This window comes from Eurosta solidaginis, chromosome 1 (assembly GCF_040869045.1).
Source record: "Eurosta solidaginis isolate ZX-2024a chromosome 1, ASM4086904v1, whole genome shotgun sequence".
NCBI lineage: Eukaryota > Metazoa > Arthropoda > Insecta > Diptera > Tephritidae > Eurosta > Eurosta solidaginis.
The window spans coordinates 233,769,137-233,782,385 of record NC_090319.1 but is presented as its reverse complement, the minus strand read 5'-3'; positions in this window follow the sequence as shown (position 1 = coordinate 233,782,385).

The following is a 13,249-nucleotide window of genomic DNA, read 5'->3' as shown; positions in this document are numbered from 1 at the left end:
CCCCAGACTAACTCCAGAGGAAGGCTAGTGCTAGAAATTGTGAGGACTCCAAAGCCGAGGACTTTGTATCCTCACAACATACACATATCCATACATTTTTCTAAAGAACATACGTTTTGAAATAACTGAAAACTTATAATAATATTTGAATTTATCTTTTATACATTTTATATGAAATATACATATGTATACCTTTATGCATTATACCCTAAATACATATATTCGGTTTTATATTGAATTGATAATTATTAAATTGAAGGACAAATTAGACTTGCGCACTTTTGCACGCAAGCAAAATACTAACATTCTCGCAAACATAAATTTTAAATATAGGATCACCCTAACACGCATTGAATATTTGGAAGGAAGGTAGATACGCACAAAACATAAAAATGCAGCGGTCAACCAACCCTTTGCAATCTCAAAATCCAATACATCCAGCTACAAATACAACATACATAATAACTTAAGTGAACGGAGATAGAAGCAAGTCGTCAAAATAAGCGCCGCTACTAATAGAAATTTCGCTATACATATTTACGCACTAGCATACAACACACCAACGCACGCCATACTACAGAAGGCAGAAGCATTGGGCAAAGCAAAACACAAGATTAGAATCAGGTGATCACAAACAAATGTACAAACACACAATAGTTATAGCAACGGCTGGAAAGCGCGGTATGAGCAAGTACAAAGGCATTGTATTCAATAAGGAGCATTATGGTGCATGGAAATTCATGGGAAGGAAATATTCACCGGAATAACAGTTGTTTTATATTGTTAATACTATTAGTTAAAAGTTGTTATTATAAAATAACCGTTTGCCTGCGTGCAAAAATTAGTATATAAGGGCGACAAGTTCGCATTGAAATTCAGAGATTAGGAGACAGGCATACGACTCGGTAGGTTTTATCACTACTGACCAAGAACCCTGGACGGACTGAGGCTAACCCCGGCAAAGTCAAAGTCAAAGGAAAAGTCCGTCACAAAAAAATGGCTGCCCGACTTGGATTGGTTACTCTGAATACCGGCACGACACCGACATATCGGCGACCAGGCTTTGGACACTCTATCCCTGATATTACATTAGTATCGTCAAAGGCTGCTGGATGGAGGGTGATGGAGGATCTCACGTGTAATGACCATAACTACATCACCTTCCATCTTAATGACTCAGGGCAAAGTCGGACAGGGCGACCGCCTCGTATGAAAACAAAATGGGACGCCTGTTGACGCTGCAAAGTTCTCCGCTGTTGTACAAGCGAGCGCACGACAGATAGTCGACAGTGCCGAAGCGGCGAAAGCTATGGATGAGGGAAAGATGCGAAGTATAGTAGATGCTCTGTTCCTCACTCGCACAAGCAGAGAGGGTGGCCACGTCCCCCACGAAGGCCACGACGTGCAGCCGTTCAGTGAAAGTGAGTTAAAAGCGGCCCTACACAGAATGAAGCCCGATAAAGCGCCAGGACCGGATGAGATACCAGCAGAAGCAATAAGACTGGCTGCTAAGAGCAGTCCTAAGTTTCTGTTGCACATGTATAACAAATGCCTGGAAGCCAGGATCTTTCCTACAAGGTGGAAGACAGCGCACCTCATGCTAATCCCGAAAGGCAAGGGAGACCCGAACTCCCCGTCGTTTTTTTGACCAATATGCATGCTCGACACGGCCGGGAAAATTAGCACTAACACAGCACTGTCTTTATGGAAAAGAGGGCAGACGTTTTTATGTTAATAAATGTACTTTATTCACACTTCAAACTTTAAAGCGCCAGGACCGGATGGGATACCAGCTGAAGCAATAAGACTGGCTGCTAAGAACAGTCCTGAGTTTCTGTTGCACATGTATAACAAATGCCTGGAAGCCAGGATCTTTCCTACAAGGTGGAAGACAGCGCACCTCATGCTAATCCCGAAAGGCAAGGGAGACCCGAACTCCCCGTCGTTTTTTCGACCATTATGCATGCTCGACACGGCCGGGAAAATTAGCACTAACACAGCACTGTCTTTATGGAAAAGAGGGCACACGGTTTTATGTTAATAAATGTACTTTATTCACACTTCAAACTTTAACATATGTTAATTTAATTATTATTTAAAATAAAATACGGATTGTCCGATGGCGGGCGAAAAAAACTCCGATTATCGAGCGAACGGTCGGATTTGCGCGTTGCGTGATGGCGTGCAGTTTGAACTAAAATGATGGAAATCCTCCTTAAACAACGGCTAAACTTAATCCACGTGTCCAAGATCATGAAAATAGCCCTGCTCACCGTTCAGCTTTCTTAGAATGGAAAGAATTAGAACGAACTCTGAATCAAGGTGGAGGTATCGATGATGATTTACAACGCCATATTGCTAAAAAGGCAAAATATTTGAGAAATATACTCGAAAGAATTATTGCAACGATTCAAATTTGGCTGAGCAAAATTTGGTCCTGAGGGGATACCGCGAGTAAATTGATGATTAGAATCCTGGAAATTTCCTGGCTCTGCTGAAATATTTGGCCGAATTTGGTCCTGTCATGAAATCTCACTTCGAACGCATTTCTTCACAGCCAGGATGCATATCATATTTTTCTCCTAAGATTCAAAACGAACTTATCGTTCTGATGGGAAACAAAATGCGTGAGTTTCTCATTTCCCATTGTAAAAATGCGAAATATTACAGTTTGATGTTCGATTCAACTCCGGATTCCGCACATGAAGAACAGATGTCTCAAATTATCAGATTTGTCGAAGTTAAACCAAATTCAGTCAAAATCAGAGAAGCCTTCATTGATTTTATGCCTTTGAAAGTCAAAACAGCAGAATGAGTAACTTAAGCTATTACGAACAAACTAGACGAAGATGGATTGGTCCTGAAAGATTGCAGAGGTCAGTCGTATGACAATGCACCAACAATGGCCGGTATCTATACAGGAATCCAGCAGAGAATCGTCGACCTGAATCAACAAGCTGTTTTCGTTCCTTGTGATAACCATTCACTCAATTTGGTTGGAGTACACGCAGCCCACGTCAATGTCCGCGCAGTAACATTTTTTGGAACAATACAGCGTCTCTTTACTTATTTCTCCTCGTCCACCTACAGATGGGACATTCTTAAAAAATACGTGAATATAACGGTCAAAAGGCATTGTGAAACCAGGTGGAGTTTGGAAGCTGAAGCTGTAAAGCCAGTATCAACACAATTGGACGAAGTCATCTTAGCGCTGGAACACTTAAGTGACACGGTCACTGAAAATATTGATACCAGTGAAGATGCTGCGTTAGTTATCAATGCTATGGAAACATTCGATTTCGTCGCTCTTTTGTTTTTTTGTGCAGAAATTCTCATATCATTTGATAGGGTTCAGAAACGGTTACAATAAAAACGAATCAGTTTCACTCATGTACTGGGACAACCGCAGATATTGACAGACAAACTGAATGATTGGATAATTGACTTGTGCGACCGTGCTCAAATTGATTAAATCTTACTAGAGATCAACCATGAGTCAAAGTAGATTAACAAATCTTGCAATCTTTCGATCGAAAATGAAACTGCTGCAATGTTGGATACGAGGATATAATATGTAGCTTTGCAGAGATTAAAGCTATAAAAGTTAACTTTTCTAATTGTGTAAGAGAAAAAATTTTAAGATTGTAATGTTTCAAGATAACATACATCAGATAAAAGATTCATTTTCCATTAAAAATTGGGATCCAATGTTGATGCAATATTTCTATGAATGTAAAACTCGATTTCTCAGTAATAAAAAAATTTAGTGTAAAAAATTTTTTTTCGAATATCATTTCTTCATCTTACGGAACAGTGAAAGTTGTTTTGCCGCCCCCAAATCATTGCGCCCGGGGCGACCGTCCCCCTGCCCCACCCTAGGTACGCCAATGGTTCTGAGCATCTACGTCACACTTGAATTCTTCAGCGAATGAAAGAAAGAGAGAAAAAAAACAAGAGCTAAAGGAAAATGACGTCAAAATTGCCTTTAAAATAATGTTTACATGCGCAATGCGCCTCCTTCTATAATTCCATCATGGGGTGACCCTAATGTACACTGAAATTTGGAGAAGAAGTGGACACGCACAAAACATTAAAATTCTTCGGTCAACCCATGGCGCAACGATACAAGGTGGCAGCATGGGATAGCTGATTACAAACTTTTTTATTTGATTTTATACATCAAATTCCGGCGCAGTACGATTTTGACATTTGTCCATCGAATTTACAAAAACAAAGTACATGAAATTTGTATTCATATTTGTAGGTATGCCACCATGCTGCCACCTTGTATCGTTACGACATCGGTCAACCAACCCTTTTTACACGCACAATCCAATGCACCCAGCTACAAATACAACATAATAATTTTAGTGAACAGAGATCAGGCGGTCAATTCTCTAACTATGAAAAACTGAAAAATGTACACTCATTGAAAACTCATTCGCACACACAATTTACACTTTACATTTTCATGCGATTCTGTAAATTATTGTGCACATTGTTTTGCTGAATGTAAAACTTTTATGTCAGTGAGAAATTATTCATCAAACGCCATGAAAACTAAAATTTCATTCTGCAACAGTGCGTATGAGTTTTGAATGTCACAGTAGTGTACACTGGCTGCCAAGAAAACGAAGTTTTTATCAGTGAGTTTTTTTGTTCACAGTTTTGCTTTACAGAATCAGAATTTCAAAGTTTACACAATTTCTTGTGTACACTTTAAAACTCACAGTTACTAGCACAAGACATACCAACGCGCGCCGTAAAGGCCGCGGTACAATGACATTTTTCATATAGATGCGTTTAACACAAGCTTATGCATTCCAGCAACATCGCCACAATCAACCAAGATGTTGCGTTTGTAAATATGAAGGAACTTCACACTTGGCAATTGAAGTTTATTAGGCCTTGTCCACTCACAAACAAAATTTCGCGAAGCACTGTTGTAAACATTCTCCCTATACAACAAAAATACTTGCTAACATATTTTATGTCGTATTCGATTCTTATATTGCAGTTTTTAATTGTGAAAAATGTTAGAAAACTTACCAACCAATGGGAAAAATAATTTGACTTGCAAAGTGTGCCAACACCCTTAGCCAAAGCAAATGTCAAATTCTTCTTCTTACGATTTGCTTGGAACAAAATTGGGGAGTTGGCTACTTTTCAATATCAGATGGCGCCAGTGTCGCTCATTCTAACATTCTCCATAAAAATACGTGCAATTTACTCATAATGCATAAGCACGTGTTAAACTCATCTATATGAAAAACTACTTATGTGTCGAAGCTATAATGCGGAACACAATGCCCTGACGCCGCGAAATAAAAGCGACGAACTTCGCCTGGTCAAAACTAGAATCCCCGTAATTACATGTAGGTGAACACAATGAAACCGAAAAGCAAAATTTACGCGACGTCATTTTGCGCCGATAGATTTATTTCTATCGCCACCGCCGGGCGATGACGACAAAAATCCCAAGGGTTGCTGCTGTTAAATTTTTTTAAGTATAAAAAAAGAAAACAATATCCAAAAACAAATTTTTTGTTTTTTTTTTTACATATAATTCTTAATTTTACTGCCAAAACACGTTCAAAACAATTGGGAGGGATAGCCAACTATTGATTAACATTATTAAAAACTAAAAGGTAATTAGCATAAACATTTGCTAAATTTTAGTTTTTTCAATCAATGTTTTCAACTAACCGGGTACGTGCGCTGTCAAAAATTTAAAATCATGCAAGCTTATGGAAACGTACGTAACGTGCGCCGTATACATGTAAACTGTATTTTTTTAATTAAAGGGTTATAATATTAATGTTCGCTCTCCGGATTAACACAGCTCTTAACATTTTGGGCGTATTTTAGCAGTCAAGTGCTAAAGCAAAGAATTAAAAAAGTTTAAATTGTTTTCATCTTTATTTCTAAATAATGTCCAATCTGAATAAACAGCGTAAATTTTAATATAATTGTGTTTTACGTAGACGAAAGTCATCGCCCGACGCGGCGTATATCGTCGTCGCTCGGCATTGTGTTTCAAGCATAAAGCAAAAGTCGAAAGCATCGAGCACGGCCAACGCAGCATTAGAATCAAGTGACAACGAACATACGTACAAACACACAATAGCCAAATGCAATAGGTAAAGCGAAGGCTGGAAAACACGACATGCAGGCAAATGCAAATACATTGTATTCAACAAGCATTATGGTGCATGGAAACTTATGGAAAAAATATTCACCGGAATAACGGTTGTAATATATTGTTAATATTACTAAATGAAAATTGTTATTATAAAATTACGGTTTGCCTGCGTGCAAAATTTGTATATAAGGGCGACGAACTTGCATTGAAAGAGAGAGATTATGAGACAAGCATATGAGTCGGTAGATTTTATTACTACCGACCAAGAGCACACCTGAAGGTTTTTTTGGCTTCATTTGTGCTAAGAGTATATTCGTCTGGAGGTTTTAACTCAATTCGACTACGGAGATTGACCGAGGGTTTTTTTTTACCTCATTCACTCTTATAAAGCTAGGAAATAAGGTAGGAGTAGAAGTTGAATTTGTTCCAATAAATATTTATAACGTTTTTTATGAAATTAACGATTTTTTTTTTTTTTGTGATTCCATTACATGTATTTCTTTTTTTTTTGGTACAGTGTCATACATCGAACTATCTGTGCATAATTACACATTTTTTTTTTTGGCTGAGTGCAAGCCAAATGGCATTGCCCGCCATTTGTATAGTCCACACATATCCATTTTCAAGTCGAGGGTACTGATAAATCTCGCGCTTATTTTATCCAAATGTGTTGGATACGTGGAAGTGGATATGCGTCTGGTACTGATCTTGTATTTAGTTGGCGGTAGTCTACGCAGAGTCTCCATTTGCCATTCTTGTTCTTTGCCAAAACTATGGGTGCGCTGTGCGGGCTATTCGATGGTTCGATGCAACCTTTTTCGATCAGCTCGTCGATTTCCTTGTTGATTATTTCTTGCATTTTCGGATTCTTCGGATAGTACCTTTGCTTAATCGGACGGTCGTCTCTCATAACTATTTTGTGTGTTGCAACGTTGGATACTCATGAAATCTTTGCGAACACCTGTAATTCTTGACTCGGAAATTACTCACCGAATCCTCCGTCTTGCTAGTTGCTATCGACGCTCTTGGGTTGTGTTCCTTGAAATCTTCGCTATTCGTTTCGACTATAGTTGTACATGTCACTACCTCTTGTTTCCGTTCGTCTACTCTAAAAGTTATTTCTTTACCACCGCATCTCATCTCAAGGTTTACCTTCGCCAAATAGTATGTGCCAATTACCACATCATCGCCCAGTCCCGATAAGATTAGCATCTCTTTCCGCTGTACTTTATCACCCATCCTTAATTCTGCATCTACGGCTTCTTTGATTATTATTGCTCTGCCGTCGCCCATTCTTACCCGTGTCTTTACTTTCTTGAATTTGCCAGATATTAATCTCTTCGCCATTGCCTACTTATAAAGCTCCTCGTCGCTCCCGTGTCAATCGCTGCTACCACTTCTTCTCCGTTCACATACGTTGTTACCACCTCTGCTCTGACCTCTGTTGTTGTTGGACTTATACTCGCTCCTCCTGTCTTTGTTCTGCCTGGAGAAACTGGTACCGATCATCTTGATGTCGTGGTACGAATGGCCTCGCGGTTGGCCGCATTGGTTCCCTGTCTGGAAGAATAACTAAACTTACCAGCTCCTCGAGATTGGTGACCTCGCTCCACTTTATATATAATTGATACTCTCTGCGGGAGTTTCTGTAGATGCGGGTTAATTTCTGCTCCTCGGTGTAGCCCGCATAACGGTGAGTCGTTGTAGTACTAAAACATTATCTTTAAATAGCTCACCATGTTTTACGCGCATTCGAATTTCTTCTTCCAATTGCTCTAAGTAGCGGGAGCTAAGGAAGAACTTCAGGAAGCCTTTTTTAAGGCGTCCCACTCCTTCCAATGCCGGTTGTTATTCCTATGCCATACTAACGCTTTGTTCTTCAATAACTCCGGCAGCGCTGTCGGAATCACGTTGCGGTTGATTTCGTACCCATCTGCTAGCTCCTCCACTCTTTCGATGCATCCTAGGGGATATTTGCCTCCGTCGTACTTTAATCCCCATTTTCTTACTCTATCCATGGTCGTTGCGTATGTGCCAGGCTGCTGAATATAATGTATCGGTGATTGTCTGACCTCCAGCTGACTGGATGCACCATTTGCCTGTCTATCATTTACCACTGTTCTGCTGTATATCTTCGTAGTATTAACCCAGAAATATGAAATCCTTGTTGACCTCTACCTCGGTGAAGCTCATAGAGTTTATCTTAAAATTTGTATTTATACATGCTCGGGCGCCATAAATGTGACGGACGTTTCCTTTGGTTTGCCGGGTTAGGTCTCAGTCCGTCCAGGGTTCCTGAAAATAAAAATCCCTACTGGTTCTTCAAATGAATAACCCTGTTAATTTCATACAAAAACGTTATAAATATTTATTGGAACTAATTCAACTTCTGCTCCTAGCTTATTTCCTAGCTTTATAAGAGTGACTGAGGTAAAAAACCTTCGGTCAATCTCAGTAGTCGAATGGAGTCCAAACCTCCAGACGAATATACTCTAAGCTTAAATGAAGGCAAAACAACTTTCAGGTGTGCTCTTGGTCGGTGGTAATAAAACCTACCGACTCGTATGCCTATCTCCTAATCTCTCTCTTTCAATGCAAATTCGTCGCCCTTATATATTAATTTTGCACGCAGGCAAACGTTTATTTTATAATAACAAATTTTCATTTAGTAATATTAACAATATATTACAACCGTTATTCCGGTGAATATTTTTTCCATCAGTTTCCATGCACCATAATACTCCTCGTTCAATACAAAGTATTTGCATTTGCCCGCATGTCGTGTTTTCCAGCCTTTGCTTTACCTATTGCAGTTGGCTATTGTGTGTTTGTACGTATGTATGTTCGTTGTCACTGATTCTAATGCTGGGTTGGCCGTGCTCGATGCTTTCGACTTCTGCTTTACGGTGTGCGTTGGTATGTCGTATGCTAGTGCGTAAATATGTATGTATGCCAAATTTCCAATCAGTAGCGGCGCTTATTTTTGGCGACTTGCTGCTGCTCATCTCCGTTCGCTCAAATTATTATGTTATATTTGTAGCTGGGTGCATTGGATTGCACGTGTACAAAGGGTTGGTTGATCGATGCATTTTAATGTTTTGTGCGTGTCCACTTCTTTTCCAAATTTTCAGTGTACTTTAGGGTCATCCTATATTTAAAATTTATGAGGGCGCAAATTTTAATATTTTTTGGTTGTGTGTAAGAGTCCCCAAGTCTAATTTGTAATTCAATTCAGCAATTACTAATTCAATATACGGCAGAATATATATATTTTGACGTATAATTCATAAAGATATATTACATTTCTGGTACTTCATAGTAATATATAAATAATAAATTCAAATATTGCATTACGAAATGTATGTTTAAAAATATATATGTAAATATATGCTGTGAGGGTACAAAACCCTCGGTTTTGGGGTCCTCAAAAAAGGTTCAAAAACATCTGTCACCCATGAATTTAAAAACTGCTCCTACCTTAAAACATTTTTCTATCAAAAAATTACATGACATATGAATTATTGGTTTCCATACCAGAAATATTGTAATGATTGAGCACATGATTGAAGATTTAACTGAAATCTTCTGCGCTTTTAAGTTAGTATGATAAAACTTTCAAGATTTAACGTTAAATCTTTTCAGATGCCCAAATCTCGAGTAAAGCTCTAAGTGGAGATATGGTATAGAAGAGAGTTATCGAACTTATCCCTTAGATCTTTGGGTGGCTTACAATCGGTCATTTGTTCTTTCAGCGTTTTAAATGAAATGGCCTCGGATTTGGTCGGTGATTATTCTGGGTCGAGTGAGGTGAAGAAACTAGAAAGACTGGAAGATAGCTGATTATGCTAGAAACTAGTTGGTCTAATGGAGGGTCACGTCCCTTTGCCAAAATCGTGAAATCGTTGGCGTAGGAAATGATAGTAACTCCTTTTGGTGGGGAATGGAGATTTATATGAAGAAAGTAAACAGAAGCGGGGATAGGACATCACCCTATGGCACCTCCTGTTTAATTCTCCTATTGATGTTTCGTTCCTAAATTGAACCGATAATCAGAGGGGGAGCGGCGAACCTTCCATGTGTTGGAGTAGCGTGCCATGGTTGACTGTGTCAAAAGCTTTTGACAGGTCGAGTGCCGCGGGCAACGTCATGTGAGGGGGTTTTCCTTGATTTAGTCCGTAGTTTATGTGAGTGCTTACGTAGTTTAGCGCAGTGGAAGTGCTAGGCATTTTGCGGAGGCCATGTTGGTGGGTGGCTAAGGCGAAGATTCGCAGTGAAGGCGAGAATTCGCAGAGCAGGATGGTTTACCATGTCTTCGCTACTGGCTACAGGAGTGATATCGGTCGATATGAGTTGCCGTGGTTAGTTAGTTAACAAGATTTTACGTGTGGAACTATCCTTGCCATTTTCCATTGTTCGGGAATGACAAAGTTGTTTAGCATTGGCATGGGCCAATTTATTTAGAGGGCTAGTCTCTTTTAATGGCTTCTTCAACCTCTCTGGGGGTGATGGTAATGGGTTACACGTCGTGTTTGTGTTTATGTGCCCGTCTGTTTGCACGGATCAATTGTTGTTGCATGTTAAATTTTTATTGGGATCTGGACCATTTTCCATTTGAACGCGATATGTGAACTAAGCGATAAATTTCGAAATTTCAAACATCCTCGTTCACTTGATGCAAGTAGGTCTAATTAGATTCACGACGGCGGCCTGTGATGTTATTTTTACACATGTTCCTATGAGTGTCGTTATTTTCAGCGCGACAGAGCAGCCCTACAATCAATCACGAAAGCCGTTGTAGCCAGGATAAACCTAATACTATTTTTGGGAAGCGACAGCGAGTGGCGTCCTTTTTATTTTATCAATAAAAATTAAAATAGAAGTAAACAACACATAATAAAAGCTAAAAACATTCTTTTGGACGTTTTTTAAACATAATTCATATTTTTTCGCTGTTTCCTGTAATTTAAATTGGTGGCTGCCGCTTTCAAAGTAATCAAGAAGCCAATGCTTGGCTACGGTTGTCGTCAAGCTTTGCTTTAAAGTTGCATTTTTGGTACGTAAGACTACTTTAAGGGCGTTTTAAGGGTGACTTATAACCATAAAGCCATAACCGGATAAAAGATCGGATCACACCTACCTTATGGAAATCAATGTAATCGAGTTAGGCAAGGTGCACACGAGGCTACGCGTATTAGACGCTGCAAGCGAAATTTGTACGCTTTGATGCCGAACACATGTATTTGAATGGAGAGCTGCATACGAGGCGTCAGCTGCATGAAAGCGACAAAGCATGAAATTTTCGTGTAGCTAGGCGTACAGCAATGTTGGTCGCTAGGCGTAAATACGCCTAGAAAAGAGCAAGAAGAAGATGTTTGTTTACAATTTTTCGTTTGCAAACTTGTGTGCTGTGCTTCTGTTGCTATAAATATATATTGAATTTATTTCATACAAAAAAATATAAAATGGCCGACGCGACTAAATTCGTTCAATTGGTTGAGAATTATCCTTGCCTATACAAAAATAATTTAGCAGAATATTCAAAGAAAGATGTTACAGAAAGAGCCTGGGCAGCAATTGGTGTGGAAATGAATTGGTCAGGTGTGTAGATTTTGAATTTCTTTTTATAAATAAAAACAAAGAATATGTCTAAATAGATCTAAATTTATTACACTCTTCCTTACAGTGCCTGATTGCAAAGAAAAGTGGAAGAACTTGCGAAATGGCATTGTAAGAAGCCTCAAGCCATCTCCTAGTGGATCTTCTACTAAAGCGAAGAGGCCTTACTGTTTGCACGACATTATGCAATTCGTTCTTCCATATGTAAAACCAGTGCATCATTCTGAAAATACCAGCAACATTATAATATCAGAAATGGAAGAACAATATTTGGATGAAATTGAAAATGGATCAATTGCTGACGACACGGGGAAAAAAGTGTCAATAAAATATGACACTATGGCAGCATTGCCAACAAACAAGTCCAATTTTCACAGCCATTCTGCAACAGATGTCGCAGTGTTGTGAATATCAATTGGCACGAACCAGAATAGAAGTAGGATTAATGAAGACAAACAAAAAACCGCTGTGATGGCTGAATGGTTATAGCAGCGGCGCCTAAACGTTGCCGATGAAGGAATTTAGCAGTTCCCGAAATGGATCTATACAACGAGCTTTGGCAGTTGTCTAAATTTTTTCTTTCTTCTATTCTAATTTAAAAATTTTTTCAATTAAGAAAAAATTTATCATAACAATAATAATGATAAAAAATTATTGTTAGGCCTTGAGCTCGATTCGAACCCGCGATCTTAAAATCAGTAGGCCGATATAACAACAAAAATTGTTAATACATCCCAGAGCACGGGGAAAAAAGTGTCAATAAAATATGACACTATGGCAGCATTGCCAACAAACAAGTCCAATTTTCACAGCCATTCTGCAACAGATGTCGCAGTGTTGTGAATATCAATTGGCACGAACCAGAATAGAAGTAGGATTAATGAAGACAAACAAAAAACCGCTGTGATGGCTGAATGGTTATAGCAGCGGCGCCTAAACGTTGCCGATGAAGGAATTTAGCAGTTCCCGAAATGGATCTATACAACGAGCTTTGGCAGTTGTCTAAATTTTTTCTTTCTTCTATTCTAATTGAAAATTTTTTTCAATTAAGAAAAAATTTATCATAACAATAATAATGATAAAAAATTATTGTTAGGCCTTGAGCTCGATTCGAACCCGCGATGTATTTGAATTAAATTTATTGCAATAAATGTTGTTAAATGGAAAGTAAAGTCGCTTAAACACAGTTTTTATAAACAATAATTCCATGGCCAGGGCAAAGAAACATTTGGTAATAAAAAATAATTGCTTAAATAGTGTCGTAAGTTTTGTGGGGCAGAATTTTCCATTATGTTTACATTATCGAACTCTGGCAGAGTACTTGGGTTCCGTTGAACTGGTTGCTGGTTTTCGATATCGGGAAGGAAGGTCGTGTATGATATGCCATCTTTTTTCCTTATAAAATTATGTAGGATACAAGCACTTTGTATAATTGAAATGATTGTTTCGTACTTTTGGCATCGTATAGGTGTTGAGAAAACTCCAAATTTT